Source organism: Artibeus jamaicensis, unplaced genomic scaffold (genome assembly GCF_021234435.1).
Source record: "Artibeus jamaicensis isolate MK-2021 breed Jamaican fruit bat unplaced genomic scaffold, CSHL_Jam_final contig_519, whole genome shotgun sequence".
NCBI classification, from domain to species: Eukaryota; Metazoa; Chordata; class Mammalia; order Chiroptera; family Phyllostomidae; genus Artibeus; species Artibeus jamaicensis.
In genome coordinates this window covers 39,161,131-39,181,572 of record NW_026521871.1, presented here as the reverse complement: position 1 = coordinate 39,181,572, position 20,442 = coordinate 39,161,131, and positions in this window count along the sequence as shown.

Below are 20,442 nucleotides of genomic sequence, written 5' to 3'. Positions count from 1 at the left end.
TTTGCTTCCTATCACCTGGGGTGCGACATCAAACCAAGAAAAGAAAAGTGGCTTCTCTATTTGGACACAGTTTGAGTCACTAATTTAGAAGGAATTATGAAAGGTTATATGGTCTGTCCCCTGCCATAGTAGTAGAAGGGAATCTACAGGTCCCTTTCAATGACTAGAAAAGAAGAATACGTGAAAAAACAGATCATAAGAATATGAAACAATTAGTTCTTTTGTGCTTTAGAACATTGGACATCTCATCTACACATTACACTTCATAGCTAAAATGATTAGAGGGAAGAAATATTTAGGATCTCTCAATACTACTAAGATTTTTCATCCTGACTTTTGGAAATTGCTTATCATTCCTTATCTTTCTAGCTCAACAAAAGCAACATCTAAAAGGTGTAAGGTCTTTCATGTGCCTTAGAATATCCTTCATTATTTTTCTGAACCATCCTTATTCAAACTGTGGTGGTTCTCACCAAAGTATGGGCCCTCTTTCTTGATTTCTTATTTTGGCTTTTCCTGTAACAGAACTTCAAAGTATGGTGGACCCCAAGCTCAGTCCTGGAACCCCCTTTTCTCTACCCTACTCCTATACTCTCTCCTCTCTGTCTTCTTCCTCCTTTGTCCTCCCCTCTCCTTCCCTCCCTGTAATCTCATCTTGACCATGGCTTTAAAAACCATCCATGTGCCAAGGATTCCAAAAACTGTACCACTAGCTATACCTCTCTCCTAAACTCTAGACTTGTGTATCTAAGAGCCTGCCTGACTCCTTTTTCCCCTGGGATAGCCAATAGATATTGCAAAAAACACATGACTTTTAGAAATCAGAACACTGACTTTCCTTCCCACACTACGCCCTCCAGCCAGTCTTGGTCCTCTACCATTCTTTCTCCTGTCAGTAAAAGATACCATTATTTCCCCCATTGCTTGGGCCACAAACCTTCTTTATTTTTCTCTTTCTCTTATATCCACACTTCTAACCCACTGGTTAATCCTGTGGCTCTAACCTCCAACACAGATTTCAAACTTACTTCTCTCTCTCTCTCTTTCTCTCTGCAGTTAGAAACCACTGTCTTCTCTTGCTGGAGCATGATACAGTCTAATTGGCCTTTTGGCTTCCACTCTTACCTCCCCTACAAACATTTCTCCTCATGGTAGCCAGAGAGTAATTTATTTAAATCAATGGTTCTCATCTGGAGGTGATTTTGTCCCCCAGGGGACATTTGACAATGTCTGGAGATACTCTTGGTTCTCATGGCTGGGGAAAGTGGGTTTTACTGGCATTCAGTGGGTAGAAGCCAGGGATGCTGATAAATCTCTTTAAGAAAGCACCCAAACAAAAAACTGCCATGTCCAAAATGTCAATAGTGCTGAGGTTGAAAAACCATATTTAAATGGAAATAAGATCATGTCACGCTCTACTTTAAAGTCCCCCGATGGCTTCCGCTTGTATTTAAAATCCATACTTTTTACTATGAGCTCCAAGACATTAAATAATGTGGTCCCTCATCATATACCCCTTTTTTCCAATCTCCCTGTCCCTCAAACAGGGTAGGCTTGTCCCTCAAGTTACTGATAGTTGTCACGAGCCTGAAACGTCCATCCCCTAGATTTTCCCAGGGTTCCATATCAAATGCTATCTTTTAGCAAGGCCTTCCCTGACCACCCAGTCTCACACGACCATATTTTATTTTTTATTTGCATGCATTTCCCTGCTATTTTTTTCTGGTTTGCAAACTGTTTATGTATTGATTGTTAGCTCATGAGAGCTGGGAATATTCTCACCCTTTATCTGCAAAGCCACATTAAATGCTCTCTATATATTTGTTGAATGAATTAACTTTATGTTTGTACAGTAAGGCCTCACTGGCTTTGTGTGTTTTTGAGCAGCCTAATAAGTAACACTTACATGCAAGAATAATTTTTGCTCCAGGACAAACATTTGTTCAAAAAGACTTAATGAGTCCCTCCCGTGAGTGCTCTTCTCATCCCTAAATGTTCACAATCTTTCCTTTACTGGTTTGCTTGCAGATTCCTTCACTTGTTCATTATTTCAAAAATCAGCATGCTAGACATCATGGAAGCTGCTTTGCTCTTAACAATGACCAAAAACTTTTTTAGTCCTTGAGAAATGCATTGTCTCAACTGGCCTGTACTCCCCTCCAAGAAATCAAATCTGATAATATTACTTCTCTGCTTACTGATTTGCCCCATCGGCACCATATTGGGTTGGAGAGCAAATGTCCCCATGCCCGTTACCTCCCTCTACTCCAGTAGGACTTGTCCACATCCGAACTCCAAGGCACTGTGAATGTGACCTTATTTGGAGAAAGGGTTTTTACAGATGTAATTAAGTTAATGATCTCTAGGTGAATGCAGGTGGACCCTACATTCAAGGACTAGCATTTGTACAGGGGACACACAGCAGGGAGACACAGGAGAGAAGAGTCCATGTGAGGGTGGAGGCAGAGATTGGAATCCTCGTGCTACCAGCCAAGAAATGCCTGGGGCCATCAAAAGCTAGAAGCCAGGAAGGATTCTCCCCCGGCGTCTCCAGAGAAAACAAGGCCCTGCTGGATCTCACATTTCTGGTCTTCAGAACTGGATGAGAAGAAATTTCTGTTGTTTTAAGCCACCCAGTTTCTGGTAATTTCCTCTGTAGCCACAGGAAACTAACAGAGGTCCCCACACCAATACACATCTAGTTCTTCAGCTTGTCACTCACGGCTCTCCAGGCCGCAGCTCCCACCTGCTTTTTCGGGTCTCACCTCCAGGTCCTGTCACGGCTTTCCACACGGTTTTCCCAGGTGCACAAGCCGTACTGTAGTCAGATGCTGTTATTATGTTCATGCTTCTTTTATGCTTAAGCTGCTCCTTTTGCCTGCCCTGCTCCTCCACCTTCTCCCACTCTAGTTAAGCCAGAAGACTTTCGCTCATATTTTAAGGCTCCGTGTTCCTTTTGCTGGTTCCCCACTTTTTGTTAAGCACTTTACTGCCCTTGTTGTACCCATGACTCCTCTATGGAACCTCCATTGCTTGGAGTACCCACCTTCATACAGTGCTGATTTTTGTGTGACTCTGCTTTGAAACTTAATATTTACAATTTTATTCAATTCCAAAGTATTTCAGAATACAATCTCCTTATTTAAAGAGAGGATTATAGAAAAAGCAAAAGTATCCCTTTAACCACCCCTTTCCAAAACGTGTTATTCTCCTCAGAGACATGGCTTCTATTTAACCACATCTCTTGTAACTGTGCTTGTAAATATCAGAGGGGACAGTATCATTTCATGTGTATTTCTAAACATATGCTTTGCACACACGTACATGCACAAATGCATATGTGTTTGTGTGTGTTTTGTTCTGCTCTGTGCCTTTTCGCTCAGTTTCCTTTACTAGAAATCAACATTTAGTGTTTTCCAATTTATCATTATAAACAATGACATGCTTGCTCAATGTGATGGTACTTCTTATGGCAGATACAAAGAAGCTGGGATGGGAGTAAAAAACAGAAAACTGTACTTGAACAATAATTGAATAAATTTTTTAAAAAAGCAGAATCACTGGGACGGAGACATCTTTTAAATTTCAGCAAATAGCATGGAATCTTCTTTCATGATGGCACTGGCTTGAGGGGACCCACTTAAACAGTTCTGAAATGAGTTAACCACTGAAAGTAAGTGCCAGCGTGTCCCGTATCCCAAGAGTAGTGCCCGGCACCCAGCAGGCGCTCCATAACTATCGGTAGAATGGACGACGATTTCTCTGTTTTAATGGAATGTGAGCTGCTTCTGGGCAGAATTGGTGGCTCATTCCTTCTCGGCTGCCTGATGCCTCCACGTGTCTCCAACAAAATAAGCGCTCGCAAGTACTTGTTGTTGAGTCCTTGAACATGTTCTCAGTACTATCACTCTGTACCCTGTTTTTTCAGTTCTCTGAGATCCCATCTAGGTGCTAATCAGAATAAGCTGACAGAATAAGCAAAAGAAACTACTGTGTAGTTAAGAAATGGAAACTATGTGGTTGACTTAGCCCGCCCCGCGGCCCTGTGCAATGGAAAACAATTATATCATGGTAGATTTCAGAATCTACGCATAAAATGCCACCAGTATTTGAACTATGTAGTTAAAAATACATAAGTAGGGCTTTTTCAGGAGTACATTCCTATGATATGGACCAACTTCCTCACCTGTATGCCTTCAGTGGTGCAGACAGACAGGGGGATTGCACAGGGGGAATGACTCCAAGGGGTCCATCCGGGTCCTCGGTTAGGATTTACAGGTAAGAGACAGAAGCCAGTGATAGAAAAGGAGCAATGGATCCTACGGGCAGATCCCTGGGCTCGCTCCACATAAAATTAGGCAGATTTCATTTAAAATGTAATGAACACACCTGGAAACCTGCTTGCAATTAGAAAGGCATAATGAACTCATCTGTCAAGGCCAGGCCTGTATGTCAGCATCTCAGATGGCAGAACCAGGAAGGCCTTGGGGTGAGGTAGGTTTTCAATGAAAACACATAACAAGCCCTTATAAGCAGATTGCTACCTCTTCATTTGTGTGCAGATACATTTTTGCTCTTTAGCTATAAGAAAGAGAGTGTGTGCATATTTAAATAATGTATGACAATGAACATCTTAGAACTTGTCTGCTTGTGTATAAGTGCTGTGTACATCCAGATTATAGCACATATGAATAATAAATACTATTGTTTCCCCAATAAGGTGGTACAGCTATTCATCAACTTTGCTGCCAACAATACTATTTAAAGAATTCTTTAGTTTCTCTAAAAATGCAAGGCAAAAATCCTCCATTGCTTCATCTACACATTCCCAGGTCTTCACGTTTCACGAGATGATTAAAAAAGCAAACCGATAGACAAATGCAGGGTCTGCTAGAGTGGCCAACATTCCATTTTGCCAAAGAAGGATGTTCAAAAAGAGAAGCAATGATCATTTCCTGCCATCACCATTTCATGAAAGGAAAGACTTATTCACTCCCCCTCTCAAAAGGGTCAGAAGGACATTCTGAGAATAAAGGGAAGCCTTTAAGTGTGAAGAAATTTAAGGTTATAAAAAAATTGAGGTTTACCCATGGATTTTTATCCTATTTTCTCCTTTTACAGAGGAGCTCTGAAAGCCTGATCTCCCATGAGCTCCCGAGCAAGGACCAGGGCTGAGAAACCACCTTTCCAGCCTGGATGCTTCAGTACTCCCTTGATCCTTCTGAAATTCTCCTAGGAAACCCCATGTGGCTGTGGTTTGCTTAGGCTAAGGGGTGGATGCAATTCTACCAGCATTTACAGAGGAGCTACTATGTGCTCCATTCTGAGGTAGGTGCTTTGCCAGAGACTACAGAAGCAGAAAAGCTGGCTTGTAAACTAAGCTGGGTTCATTCTTGTGCTCATTTTTGCTATTCCAGGGGGAGGAGTTCCAGGCAAAATCCAGAACATGAAAAGAAAATTCTCATGACAAAGTGTGACCAATGCCATTATGCTGAGTGTCAAAGGAGACTGCTCAAATGCTACCATAGCTTGGAAATCTCGGCTCTATGGTAGAAATAAATAAATAAAAGATGCTCTATGCCATTGTTGAAAACCCAATTTTCCAGTAAACGTTAATAAGCAGGTCTCCCTTCCGCTTTTTCTGGTGATCAGTCCAACCTTTTGAGAACTCTCGTTCTACCTGTCTAGACTGACGAGAGGGAAATGATGGAGTGTGAACCCTTGCCTGGTATAAAGAGGGTAGGAGACAGGCGGCCTGCTGAAGAGTCATCCTCTCCTGCCCCTCTCTCAATCCAGATTTCTTCAGGAAATCTGTCTGTTGCTGCAATCCTGAGGATCTGCTGCAGAGATGGCAAGAATAGCTGGATATGGGCCTCTCCATATGTCCGCTGCTCTGGGAGTGATCTGCTTACCTCGTCAGGTAAAGGGAGGCCCACGCGCCACTCCAAAGGTGAGGACAATACTTAGGACATGCTGTCACTGGAGACCCATTTTCTCTGCCCCACAGAGAGGTCATTCACCCTCACAGACACCCAACACTTGCAGATGATGTGACTACTCTTAACACAGGTTAAGGACAACAAGTGCCCTTCACCAGGGCAAACATTTGACAAGAGTAGTTGACGGGTGTTTCGGATCCATGAGCTACAAATAATTTGACTGTGACTGTAAATTATTTATTTTAAAATGTTCAACTCACATCCCTGCACCCACCCCAATTTTCATAGGTCCGGTGACTTAATGTATTGTAGGAATTTTAGTGGTGCGTACATACACAGATCCTACAGCCCCTCCAGATAGAGGTTGTTTCTGTTAATCTGCTTATTCGTCTCACACAGTGAGGACTTAATTGCGTTTTTGTGCAAACACTGAATAAATGGTGAGTTTCGTTGAGTCTCATACCTGTAGAGAAAAAGTTTGTAGTAAGGAATCTGTTCTGCATGCTCCATAAAGATGCTTATATTTGTCAGAGTGTAGTGTTAAAAACAAACAAACAAACAAACAAACAAACAAACAAACAAACCAGCCATACTGTCCTTTGACTCTTTTCCTATAGGGAGGAGAGTCTTTGCTCCTCCCCCTTGAATGCGGGCACAGCGTGGCTACTTCAGAGGCGCAGAAGTGTTATCATGTGATTTCCAAGGTTAGGTCATAAAAAGCTATGCTGCTTCCACCTTGTTTATTAGAACAGTTGCAATGTAGCCACCACGTAAATTTGATTACCCTGAGGCCTCCATGCTGTGAGAAAGCACAAATCACAGGGGAAGTTAGACACTTCAGCCCACAATCCCAGCCTTTGAGCCCTCTCGCCCAGGCCACACATGTGACTGAGTGAGGGTCTCAGTCTCCAGCCTGCATGTCACTCCTGCTCCCCAGGTATTTTCAGCCGAGACTAGATAACATAGAGCAGAGATAAGCCATCCCAGCTGCGCCCAGTCCCAACTCTTCACTCGAAATCTGTGAGCAGAATAAAATGGTTGCTTTATGCCACTAGGTTTCGAAGCGGTTTGTTACACAGCAATTGTCACCGGAACACAGAACATATTTTCAATTTGGGGGACAGAAAACACAGATGGTTTATTTACCCTCTTTAAGGTACAGAAGACATTCTGGGAGAGGAGCTGCGAGCCCAGATGGTCTCTTTATGTATTCCTGCATTCAGAGGGGTTTTTAGGGCCTCTTAGTGATGCAATGATTCTCCTAGATATCCCCCAAATAACAATCGAAACACAGCATAAGATGGACAATATCAAATTGAAAACTTGGTTCTCATTGAATCAAATGACAGCTATAATAATCAGATACTAGTAGAATGATACAACCGAGGTATGCCCTCAGAAGCACAATGGAAGTCAGTTTATAAACTAGAATAGTTTTAATAGGGACATGGGTACATTTTAATTGTCATAGTGATGAAGTACCTATCTATACCTTTTATGAGAAAAGGGAGATTGTCATTGGGAAATTCTATTAATTTCTGAAATTGAAGACACAAGCAAAGTGTGTGAAGTTTCACACTGAATTAGAGGTGAACGCAGGGCAAAATTACCAGCTCCTTGTGGCTCCCTGTCACCTTCCATGTTGAACAGAAACAACCTTTACCCTGGCATTGCACACCCTGTACAATGCAGCCCAAACTTGCCTTCCATGACTCTCCTTTATTACACATTCAAGCCAAATGGTTCCCACTGAGCTTCTAACACATGCCTCGCAATCCCACCACAGAGCCCTTGTCTATGCTGCTCTTTCTGCCTAGGACACAGGTCCTTAACCTTGGGTTCACGGATGAGTCTCAGAGGTGAATGTGCTGCCTTCTGGAAGTGCATGCCAAATTTTGTATACATTCGCCATGCCCACCATTCTGGGAAGGAGATACATAGGATTCACCAGACTTACAAAGGGATCTGTGATCCAAGGTTGTTCAAAAAGTACTATCTTCTTTTTTCAAAATAACCCTAATTCTGCCAGGAGTCAGCAAATGTTTACTGAGAGCCCGCTACATGCCAGGCACTGTTCCAGCCACATGGGACGTAGCAGTAAACAAAACAAATGAGGAGCCTACCCTCTGGGAACTGATATTCTGGCAGGAAGATGGAGATAATAAAACATGTAATAAACAACAAAAATGTATAAATTACATAGTAAGTTAAAAGATAAGTTCTGCAGAAAAAAATGAGTCTATAAGTAGACTCAGAACTTGGGAGGAGTGGGGGAAGGAATTCAATTTTAATAGGATGGTTAGGATAGGCCCCATTAAGACGAACTTTGAGCAAAGTGCTGGAGGTGGTAAAGGAGTGATCCACATGGACATCTGACAGAAGAGCATTTCAGATTGAGGGGAATGGCAACGCAAAGGTCCTGAGATGAGACCTGCCTGGTATGTTATAGGAACAGCAAGGAGGCCAATATGGCTGGAGCAAAGTCAGGGAAGAAGAGAGCAGAAGGAGATGAGGCTGGGAGGCACTGCTGATTATGTAGGGTTTTGAAAGAAATGGACAGTATAGGAGACTTGAGAAAAAGTAAATGATGGGATCTGATCTGTGTTGTGTTGAGAAAAAGCTCTAAGGGATGGAAAGGGTAGAGGCAAGAAAAAGCAGCTGGTAGGTAGGTGACTTTAATAATAATCTAGGTGAGACAGCAGGTGGCTGGGCCCAGGAGGACAGCAGAGCAGAGGCTGTCAGAGTCTGGATAGAGTAGGCTAAAGATGGAATCCGTAGGATCTCCTCATAGATCAGCTGTGGCCTGAGAGAAGGGAGATAAGGATGACATTCGGGCTTGTGGCTTGAACAATTAGAAGGATGTTTGCCATCAGTCAAGAGGAGGAAGACTATAAGGGAATAGGTCCTGGGGTAGGGAAAAAGGTTAGGAATTCAGCTTTGGATATGCTGAGTTGGATATCCAGTGGAGATGTCTAGTTGGCAGCTTGATGAGTGAGGTGCTCTCGGGGAAGTTTTGGCTGGAGATAACATTTGGGATTCATCCAAAATACTAGCAAATGGAATACAGAAATGCATCAGAAAGATCAACCACCATGATCAAATGGGATTTATTCACCAATTATAGACAGTGAAGAGAGCCGTCCCCAACTGCTCACATCCCTTCTCTGATCCCCTAAAACATTTTTCACCTAGTAAACTTTTTTTTCCATTTTTCTTTGTACTATAGTTTTCTAAATACTTTTTCTCATTCTCCTTACTGGGTAATTAAGTCCTCAGATTCTGTCCTATCCAACTCTGTGTTCCTTGTGTTACCTTAAAAAAATACTGGTTTAAGCTCCTTTCCATTAACTTTGATATTTCAATTGCCAAGACTTGTAGATCGATTGGAAGTAATAATTTTGAGTTCTCTTCTTCTTCTTCATCAATATTTGCCAGAAAATCCAGACCCTGTTTTCATTTTCTCTTTAATGTGAACCACTAGCAAGCCAGTTTTCTCTGTAAAAGAGACTACTTTTAAGACGCTCAGAATATTTATTGTAAATAAAACAAAAAAAAATGTCAAAAGGCAAAAAGTAAACTTAAAAAATTCTCCTCTCACAGTTTCCCTGAAAATGAGCATTTGCACTCTGAATTCAATTAGCTGAGTGAAATTCGTGAGCACTGTGGGTCTCTGTTGCCATCAGTAATCTTTGCTAGAGCTCTTTGCTACTAGCTTGCAAATAAAGAATATTCTTTTCAATAAAAGGGAATTTTCCAAGAAGGATACTGAACATTTTTCTTTGGAAGAATGAAGAAGAGTCATTTTCTGAATTTCTGTTTAATGTTTAAAAAATTAATAATAGCTAAGTCTATTATAGATTCATCTCATAAAAGCATAAGAGATAATCACAAAGCCAACAAAATTATTCTCTGTGTTCAGTCGTAAGTGTATTTCACAAGACACTAGGCTACAACTTGCATGACTAAACTGAATCTTGTGATTCTTACATTCAAACTACTTCAGCTAATTATAAAGTTTTGAAAAGTATTGTGTTCACAATGTCTTGCTTTCTTTTCTGTGCAAGTCTGCTAATAGAGGGTGATATTTAATCATGAACGCCATGGTGACTTACAAATGGCTCTTCTTAAAACTAATTTGGGTTGTCTGACTGCATACTAATGATAATTAAAATGAAAGGTCGGATCAGGCTCAGTGGTTAGGAGTAGAAGTCAACCACTGTTGGGGAGGAAAGGCCAAAAACAAACAAACAGAACCCCCCCTGCAGCTGAAGAAACTCCAGTCAAGAAGAGGCTAAGTGGCTTTGATTGAAGTGCCTCATTGTGTGGCAAAGGGGTTAAAACACTGGGATTCCATCAGATTATCTCCGATCTGAAAGCCCTTGGAGTGTGGGAAGGCCAGCCAAGGAGAACCTGGTCCTCAGTAAAGATGGATGGAAAAGATTAAAAACAAAACAAAACCCAGCAAAATACAGAAAACCCAAAAACAAACACACAAACAAAAAATACCCGAAACCAAACCCACCACCAACCACTAACTGGTCCAGTGGTGGTAATAGTCTTCTGAGGCTTGACCCCAATGGATACAAACTCCATATCACTTTGTACAATCAGGTTTATTTAAAAAACACATGGATAGCACTTTGTTTATGTCAAACAGTATTCAAAGAGCTTTGCAAAACATTTAATTTTCCTCTGAACCCTAACAGGTAAGCATGTCAGTATCTCTATTCTCGGGATGAGAACTAGATACACAAAGAGGCCCTATAACTTGCCCCAAGTTGCACAACCTATAGGTAGTAGAGCTGGGACTCAAACCCAGATGTTCTGAATCAGAGTGGTGCTCGTTCATGGTCACGAACTAGCCTATGTTGGAGGAACTGGATAAAGCACAGTGCAAGTGAATTTATGTGATTCCAAACTTCAACTTTTCCCACTCTACGAAACTCCTAGTGAGTGTCCTTTGTCTTTTAACAGTTGAGTAGCAGCAAAGCACAGGTTGTTTTTTTAAGTATTAGCACCTCCAGTTTCCTAAAGTGCCTAAAACTCTGTTACCAATACATCAAATGCAACAAAGGCAATCACCAAACGACTGGCGCATTTCATGCAGAAGATGCAACTGGGATGCAGAGTTTGCACTGAGAGGCTGAAAGGCAGGCATTGAGGGGAGACCAGCGAGTTCAGCTTCCAGGTCTATGGCACATGATGAGGACGGTGGTCTGGCTTGTTTAGATCATGGGGAGGTTTTCCATGGCTCATGATAGCTCCTTTTCTCCATTGTAAAAAATAACATAAAATAAAATAAATTACTACCTTACACTTCTGGGTCTAAGAGGATGTTGATACAACTTTTAGAAATAAGAACAGACCACCCCCAAGAGGAAATTTCAGAGGGGAAAAACATATCGCCAGGGTACACATGATCCTAACCTGGTTTCGCATCCTTTAAAACCACAGTCTCCTCAAGGATTTTCTTGATTACTGTCTTCAGAAGCATGAAAAAGTTACATGGGATTTTCCTGATTATTGAATTTAAAAGCATGAGAAATTTCCATGAGTCACACGATAGACTTGTCTAATTTGAAGTCTACCACCAGGCAGTTTTGAGGGTTACATTTTTATTACGGCTACATAGCAGTTCTGGGAAAAGGAAAGTATGTTAGTCATAAGAACTCACATTCTCCACGTGGACCAGAATCTCTCAATCAATTCACGTTTTCTTTTTGGTGGTGGGAGTAGGGAAGGTCAGGGATCCCTTTGAGAATCTGAGGAAAGCTGGGGAGCATACATGTACTCCCCAGAGAAATACGTGGGCACATAGTCTTAACATACTGCATTCTATTCATTCTGTTTCATGGGGTTCTCAAACCTCAACTTAACTCCCTGTGCTTAGAAACCATGTGATGTATTTAGGGCCTAGTGGAATTCCATAGATGGTTTGAGGTGATGGTATAGAGCAAGTGATGCTGCACTTTGTCAAAGACCATTGCGCCTGATTTGAGCAACTTTCTGCCCACCCCCATAGGCCCCTGGCCAAGAGGGGTACTATCTATGGGTAAGAAGTATGAAAATACCCACCTACGCTCAGCCACCTCCAATGTCAAGTGTTATCAGAAAGGCAAGGAATAATCTGAATTTTGGTGTCAATTAGTATTTTTCACAAACATCACTGGATCTGTTTGGGGTAAGACAAGATAATCTCAGCTGTAGTTTTCCCCAGAGAATATCAATCTTACAGTTAAGTCTCCCAAGTTAAGAAAGAATCAGTTTCCAGTGAAAACAGTTTCCAATTGAAACTGTCCAGGGTAAAATTTCCTCATTCAAGTCGCTCATTCATGATTAACTCATAAATTAATGTGAGCAACTTTCCATGGAGACTCTACTATGTGGCAGATTCTATGGTGTGGCGATACTCAATTGATTCAACAGATCTTGTCCAGGGGTGACGGTAAAGTATGGTGGGAATTTAGAGCTGGGTTTCCTGACCACTGATGTCAACTGCATCTTCACTGGTCCGTGGGAAAGGTGAATGAGAACAGAAGTTGACCTGGGGGCTCCTTGCTCTCACAGTCTGAATGTTAAAGTAAAGGCAGCCGTGTGCTGATGATGACGGTGACATCCCTAAAGGGCAGGAAGGACCTTCCCTTTGTTTCTGTGCTCTAAGTGCCTCATCTTACTTTGCACATAATAGGTGCACAATTAGTGTTCGATAACTCCATAATAGCAGGGTGCTCATGATCCTATTATACAGATGAGAAAAACTCAGCCTTAAAGAAGGTAAGCAAATGCCCAAAGGTGTCATCACACGTTACACATCTGTGTCAAGAATTCAAGACTTTTCAGCTTCTAGTTCAATGTTATTCCTATGATACACACAGGCCAACCGGGAGGTGGGAAGTGATAAGTGATTTTTATACACCCCTGGAGTGGATGTGGTAAATCATGGAGGATGAGAGTTGTAAAGTTAGACTTGATCCTGTTCAGAGCTGCCTGGTAATTTTGTGCTGTTGATAATTAAATGGGCCAGTTTTGACGGAAATGAGCAATAAACTAATTAGTGAGTGAATTGGAACCAGACGGAAGGACAGAAAGAAAAGGACAATAAAGAAAAACATTGAGTTCCTTAAAAATTGGGACAGGTTAAACCTGCAGAAATAAGGCATGCGCAATGTGAAAGACAGATTTGCCTGCCAAGGCTGATGCAGGAAGATAAAGAACCAGTAGTTTTAATCTAGCTTCTAAGACACTTTTGTTATCAGAGACTTCAAGACTGTTGCCAAACCCAAGAGAATCTGGGATTGTTTTCTTGTTCTAGTTTTGAAGAGGCAGGGGACGTGTTCACATCAGAAAAGACTGAGATTCAGATGGAGGGAGAGAGCAAAGGAATCTGGGGTGATTCCAAAGGGGACTGAAGTTCACATTCTGTCTCTTGTTGAGGTCCTGCCATGGCCTGGCCTTGGTTTGCTTTCAGGAGCTCAACTGAACTATCTCAGCGCAGAATTCCAGATTCACAGACTCAATGCTGTGTCTGGGTTTAGTAGAGGAGAGTGGTGTTTGCATACAGGGCGCAAACTCCACAGGACATTAAGGGTCTCTCATTTGGATTTAAAACACATGGTGTTCTGGCAGTTCTAGGCCTAGAGTCTGAAATGCCTCAGAAAACTCTGTAGAGCAGCTACAGCGTATGTGGTGAAGGGCATCACAAGCAGAAACCACACTCACACAAGTGCTTTGGAGGAACGCTCGTAGCCAGAGGCCCTTGTTTTGCAGCCACATCAGCCTGAGGCTCCCATGGATAGGGTGGTCGTACTCGACTGATGTAAGCAGAACCCAGAATGGGGGTGAGGTGGCGGCGGGGAGGGCATGCAACATGGGAAAACAAAAAGATGCGGAGGGAAATAACCAGGACACAGTCCAAGAGAAACACTTGAAATGCTTTTTCAAAGCAATTACTTAACCTTGTTTGAAAACACTCAAATGCCTTCTGGGCTGGTAAAGTGGTTGAAAACCGCAGCTCAGAGGACCACTTTGCAGAGCACCACAACGAATGGGTTTCAGATAAAGAAACTCCTTAAAAGATAATAAATAGACTGGGCATTCAAGGGAGAGGCTTCACAAATGACAGATACAGGGACCTGCAACCAAATCAGATGCAAGCACATAAAATTCATTAAGGAAATCTGATCTCTTCTTCTGTGATCGATAAACAATCAAAAGAACAAATGGACAGGAGGACTGAGCACATGCTAGGATTCTAACCCCAAATACCCGATTTCAAGGGGATGTTATAGAAAAAGAAGCACAGAGAGCAAAAAAAATTGTAGGAAGAAGAAAGGAGAGAAAGAAAGGAAAGAAAGCAAGCACCCCTCCCCCCCATATCTCAGTGAAAGGCAGGACATAATGAAAAACTATCTGGTTAAGCCTCTTTTTAGGAATGAATAGCTAATGCTCACTAACCAGTTTTAGCAAGAATGAGGATATCCAAGGTTTAATCGGAAATAATGCAGCATTGCCCCTGAGGCTGCTCCTCCAAACTAAGGCATTAGATAAAGCCAGGTTCATGTTTCTCTCACCTCTGTATTTGGAAACAGGAGCACAAGGCCTAATTGGCCAAATAAAGGACCCGGAGGCTGCGAGGAAAACCCTCTAAACCCAAGATTGATGCCCACTGACACTCTGAACAATGACACCATGGGAACCAGCAGAAGGTACGCACCGTACACAACACGGGGGTGCGCAGCCTGAGCCGGACGGAGGCGACACAAGGGCCAGCACAACTTACTTTGGAGTTGTCCTGTGTGCCTTGTAGGCATATTCTCAAATATGACATTTCTGTATTCATTTATGCAATGGATATTTTTTCAGGGACTGCTGCGTGCCAGGCTCTGTTGTCAGGGCTGGGCACCCAGCAGAGAGCAAAAGAGACTGAGTGCCTTCCCCTGGGAGTTGTGCATTTGATCAGCATTCACACTGAGGGGAGGCAGACAATAACCAAGTAAACAACTACTTAGTAAGCTGTTAGGCAGCGGTGAGTGCTATGGAGGGGGAAAGAAAAGCGCCAAGATGGGGCAGAAAGAGTCACCAGAGGAATGTTTCAGTGGGAAGTTAAATAGAGAGGCCTGTTCAGCAGATACATGTCCTGGCGCTCTGAAAATTCTCAGATAAACGCAAAGCCGCTTTTCCCTCATTTGGAGGCACTGGTGTCGTCCTGAGATTGACACTCTGGCCCTGTTTTGGCTGAAGTGTGTGACAGTGGTATGGAATGCACAGAGCTCTCAAGCAGCAGAGAGTCGAAGATCCTGTCACTTTGGTGGTCCTGATGACCCCTAGCCCCCTTCCTGGTGTTCATACCCTGTCCTCTCGAGTTTGGGCTGGCCCCATAATTTCTTTTAACCAAAAGGATGCAGTGGCGGCAGTGCTGGGCCAGTCTCCAGTCTTTGGAAGGCCTGGTAGTTTCTGCTTTGGCATACCTTGCTTCATAAGGGCTTCTACTCCCCTGAGACCGACCTGCTGTGAGGAGGCCACCCTGGCCACGTGGTTAGGACCAGGAAGAGGAAAACCCAGGCCCCAGCCAACAGCCCCAGCGCCAACTAGTCAACGGAAGTGAGCAAGGCCATCTTGGAAGGCAGCCTCTTGCCCCAGTCGAGAGCCCCACTTGACCCCACCTGGAGCAGAGACAAGCTGTTCTCCCAGCACTGCACACACTGCAGAGTCATGAGCAAAGGAACAAAGCAGTGGTTGCTCCAAGCAATTACATTTGGGGGGAGTTTTGTTCTTAGTGAACGAAAGCGATGACTTTTAAGTTCGGATAGTAAAATTTTAATTCTAAAGTTAATTTCAGAGAACTTTTAATGTACAATTTTCACTTGGAAAATTTTTTTTTTGGTTTTTGTTTTGCTATCTATGTGTATGATTTGAAAATACTTCATTTGAAGACACAAATTGCTAGATCTCAACTATGGGGAAAACATATTCTGACTTAAGGCTTGGAAGTCGGGATGTGTGCTATTAGGGAGACAAGAATACGTTTCTGCTGACCTGTTCCTCTCACGCAGGCCAAACGTTTATCCTGCCATAACTCTGTAGGTAGGAAGCTGAACTGGAGTTGACCTCAGTTAGCATTTCCCAAATGAAGTGACAATACCCCGCCCTGGAATTCCTGACAACACTATCAACCTCATACAGCAGCCACTCTCTGGCCACCGTCGGAAAGTGCTGGCAAGAAAGTCTTGTCTAAACAGGGGACAAATCTGCCTGGCTTTATGCAAAGGAAAAGGAAAAGCAAAGCAATTAATTCACCCTGGGGAAACATGCTGAGGTTAGGAATTCACCAGGTAGTGCAAACTGTCAGCTGCATTCCCAGAGAGGATGCACCATCCTTCCCTTGCCCTCCGGGCCCTTTCCGCCTCGTTGTGGGGGAAGGGCGGTGGATGATGTGGAGTGGGTGGTAGGGAAATTTAGGACACAAACGGAGAAGGTAAACCAGAATATAATGGAAATGTCACTTCTTGATAGCATCGGTCTTAACTACATCCGTGTCATATATACCCAAGTTCTGGGAGAGGATACAAGCCCAGGGGTCTTCAGGATGATCTACTGAGTGGTTCTCAAGCTATGCTCCTGAGCCCAGCAGTAGCAGCATCACCTGGGAACTTGTCAGAAATGCAAATTCGTGGGCCCCACCCAAAGCTGAGCGAATCAGAAACTCTGAGGGCGGGGACCAGCAATCTACATGCCTGAAGTGTCTATTAGTCCCGTATCTCTCCACTGCATCGGGACTGCTGACTTAGACTCCCTTGTCACTCTGTTGGGAAAATAAATTTGAACAAAGTGGACTTCATGAAAAAATAATAATACATAAGACAGAGAAAATGAAACTTCATAAAAAAATCTGTGTCCCTAAAGACAATATTCTTTGTTACTTATTATTGATAACTTCTTATAGCATTACCAAGTGTCATTTTCAGCTGAGTGGCAAAGTCCCCCTTTTGAATGGATACTCCATTCATTGATCAGGGTGGCTAACTCTGTACCACTTCACAGGCTCCAGATCACTGATCAAGGGCACCATTTGGGGTGCAAAGCCTCATCCAGTTTGCACTGACATTAGTGAGCTTGCATTTCATACTCCATCATTTCAGAACTCTCTTGCCTGTGCTTCAAACTAACTAGCTTAGACCCTGGCAGTTTCCTCAGGTCCAACTTGCATGAACCTGGCCCCAGATACATCCAATTATCTGATTTCTTAGGCTCCACCGTTGGGCAGTCGAGCCCCATGGAAGGAAATTCATGAGAGCTTCATGACATCAGTTTTACCATCTGGTAATCTGGTATGTTTTTCTGGTTCAACTGCTCCTTCATTCTTTTTTTTTTTTTTAAATTTTATTTAGTTATTTTTCAAGTACAGTTTTTTGTCTATTTTTCCCATCCCAGCCTCCCCGCCCCTTGCTCCCTAAGAATCCTAAAATATCAATATCAAAGAACCTATGCTCCTTCATTCTTAACAACCACAGCATCGAACTGTCTTCCTTGTCCTCAAACCCGTATTTCCAATGCTTTCCCTGCAGCACGTATCACAGTTTGTACTGACCCATTTAGAAGATTACTAAGGAACAATGCTCTCACCACCTTGTTTTGGGCAGGGCTGGCATCAATTTTGCCCGCCCCCAGAGTCTCCTCTTTGGGGTCTAAATCAGGGTAGATGCTCCAAATGCATTTGAATAGTTATTGTTTGATGAGGGAGGAGTAGCTGATTTCAAACCTTGACCTTTGGGCCGAGTCCCTCTTCCAAAATGCCAGCAAGCCTTGTAGGGGGCCTCAAACCTTCTTGTCTGAATAGCTGTGTCAAAACATCCTGTGTTGATGGAAGCTGCAATCAGTCACGTCAAGTTTCCTGATTAATTGGTGAGGAGCAACGAGGACGCATTCTGCAGCGGCTGCACAGTTTGTAAGTGGTGTCCCATGTTAGACATGGAATAAAGTTTCTAAGGGCAAAATTGCCAGGGACTGGTGAGCTTCTCCGAGACATACAGGAAATGGAAAGGAGAAATAAAAAGCACTTAATTCAATAAAGATGCTAATTCATTTCGCCATCAATTTTTAATCATTTGACCAACTGATTAATCAGTCAATTAGTTTTGTTTGGACTGTGTTTCCTTCCTGGAAGCATTTGGGGATGATGGCCATAAAAGACACAAATATAATAACCCTAAAAATTATTAAAATAAGTCTGAAGAAATGCTGGTGCTCTCTCTATTCCCTGTCTCAAGAAAATCCAGGCAACTAAGTCCAAGCATGTTACCCTTGAGGACGTTCTAATATGGCACAGATTAAAGAAATTACAGAAGGAATTTAGAGACATGGGCAAATTAAAAATAAATGGAAAAGGTGTGGAAGTTTTATTCAAGTAAGAACCAGGGTCAGAGGCTACAGGGTGAAAGGCCTCAGCTGTCCTTGCCTTGGCCACCCTAGACCACAGAGTCCACGACTAACCCAGCAGCTGACCGCAAAGCAGATTCTTGTGCAAACCCAACTGAGATCAGTCAGCCCCAGTCCAGATCGTAAGAACCAATTATCTGATCCCATCCAAAACTGCAGACTTGTAGAACCATGAGCTTATTACATAGCAGCTGATTTAAGCTACAAGTTTCAGAAATGTTTCATATACAGCAAAAGCTAACTAATATAGTTAATCTCACATAATCACCTTTTGAGAAACAAATACTTATTTGCTTCAACAGCAGCTTCAACACATGAAAAAATTTTTTGAGCTTTTCCCGAGTCCATTTAAGTGTAGTCCTTTCAAGAATTTCATGTAGCTTAATCCTATTTTGCTATGGACATAATATACTGACATTAGACAAAATATCCATAGGGGGACAATAAAATAGTATGAATTTCTGCTCAGTAGTCTCACTGGCTTCTTTTTGAAACAAACCTAAAAACACTCCAGAGGTTAAATGTTGACTCCTGCAGCCTTGGACAACCTCTTTGGTGAGGTCTGTCTGTTTGGGTTTTTCTGCCCCTGGGAGTATGAATACTGCTGAGTTTGAATTGGGAATGCTTTTTCTTTTTGGAAGCCTGAGTCATAGGCTAACCTAGCACATCAACACCCACATTTTTTCTATAAGGTGGTTAAGTCAAGCAATCCAAACTGCCACATTTTCTGCTCTCCATACTAAGGAGGGTCTATATTTGTAAGCTAAACAAACAAGCACAAAAGGTAAAGGAAAGAAACTACTTAAGAACACAAATGGATATTTTAACTTACAAACACAAACATGAAGTACTTTCCAGAGAGCGTGCATGAGAAGGACAAACAAGTTCAGCTTAAGCCCTAAAAGCTTTCTCCTCTCTCTGGCTCCCACATGTGTATAAAAGGTTTCAACGAACAAGAAAAACATGTTGGGATTAGGATTTGATTCCAGAAAGCTTTTATAGTCATATAGAATGACCAGGAGTTACATTAGCTTCAAAAGGCATACCAAATAAACCTGATTTTTATCAAATAGCATTAATACTTTATGGACTGAAGTTATTTTCACCAAGTATTTACATAATTAGGAACTTGCCAAGCTGGGTAAATGTTTATGGCTTTAGGGTTCTCATCGTAGAGCTTTCAAACTCAGTCAAAAGGGAAAAATCACGTGTTTGTTTATTTGAACTTTAAAATTTGTCACCAGCTATCAAAAGCAAGACTTTTGAAACCCAAATTCGAGGCCCAGTCCTGACTCAGTTCACCACTCGGACACAGCGGGCATTCCATATTCCACACCCATGTGCAGAAGATGCATTTTTATAAGTTATTTCATTTCTTTGTTAATTGACCCGACCGCTGGCAAGTCTCTCTGACATAAACATTACTCAGAAACTAATTGTTCTGGATTTGTTAATGAGAAAACTTGCCTGAGATTCTCGGGACCTCAGACTGAAATGAACAAACACACCTGTTTTTCACAAAAGTACCATTTCTTTGGACATACATTATTTGGCTCCTCTTAAAATAACTCAAACGTTCTCCAGCAACAGGGACCTCTAAATTATTTCATCCATGAGCACATGCAACAAGGCGTGAGGGGATTAATTAGTCCATTACCCCAGAGGCAACCAATTCAGAGAAGTAACTAAGTCATTGGAGGGAGTTTCTGGAACACTTTGCCAGACTCCTCACTCTGAGCTTAAAACTTTTGCCAAAACCCTTTCTTTGGGCTCCGCATGAAGCCACACGTGTAGAGATCATCAGAGCAGGCACAAAGCTGAAACCCTCCTCTCGTAAATTCTGTCTTTCTGTCTGCTTGAATTTTCCATTTTATCAATTGCCCTGTTCTATCCTTTTAGTCCTTCGTCCCGTACACCCCTTTGTTCCCTCATTACCAGCCACAAGTGAGCAAATGGTTTGGTAGTCATTATCCGGTTACCCAGTTAAACAGGATTTTGAAGAGCAGCAAACCATACACCTCTTAGAAAGACACAGCACCCACTAGCATATCAAAGTAGTAACTGTTTA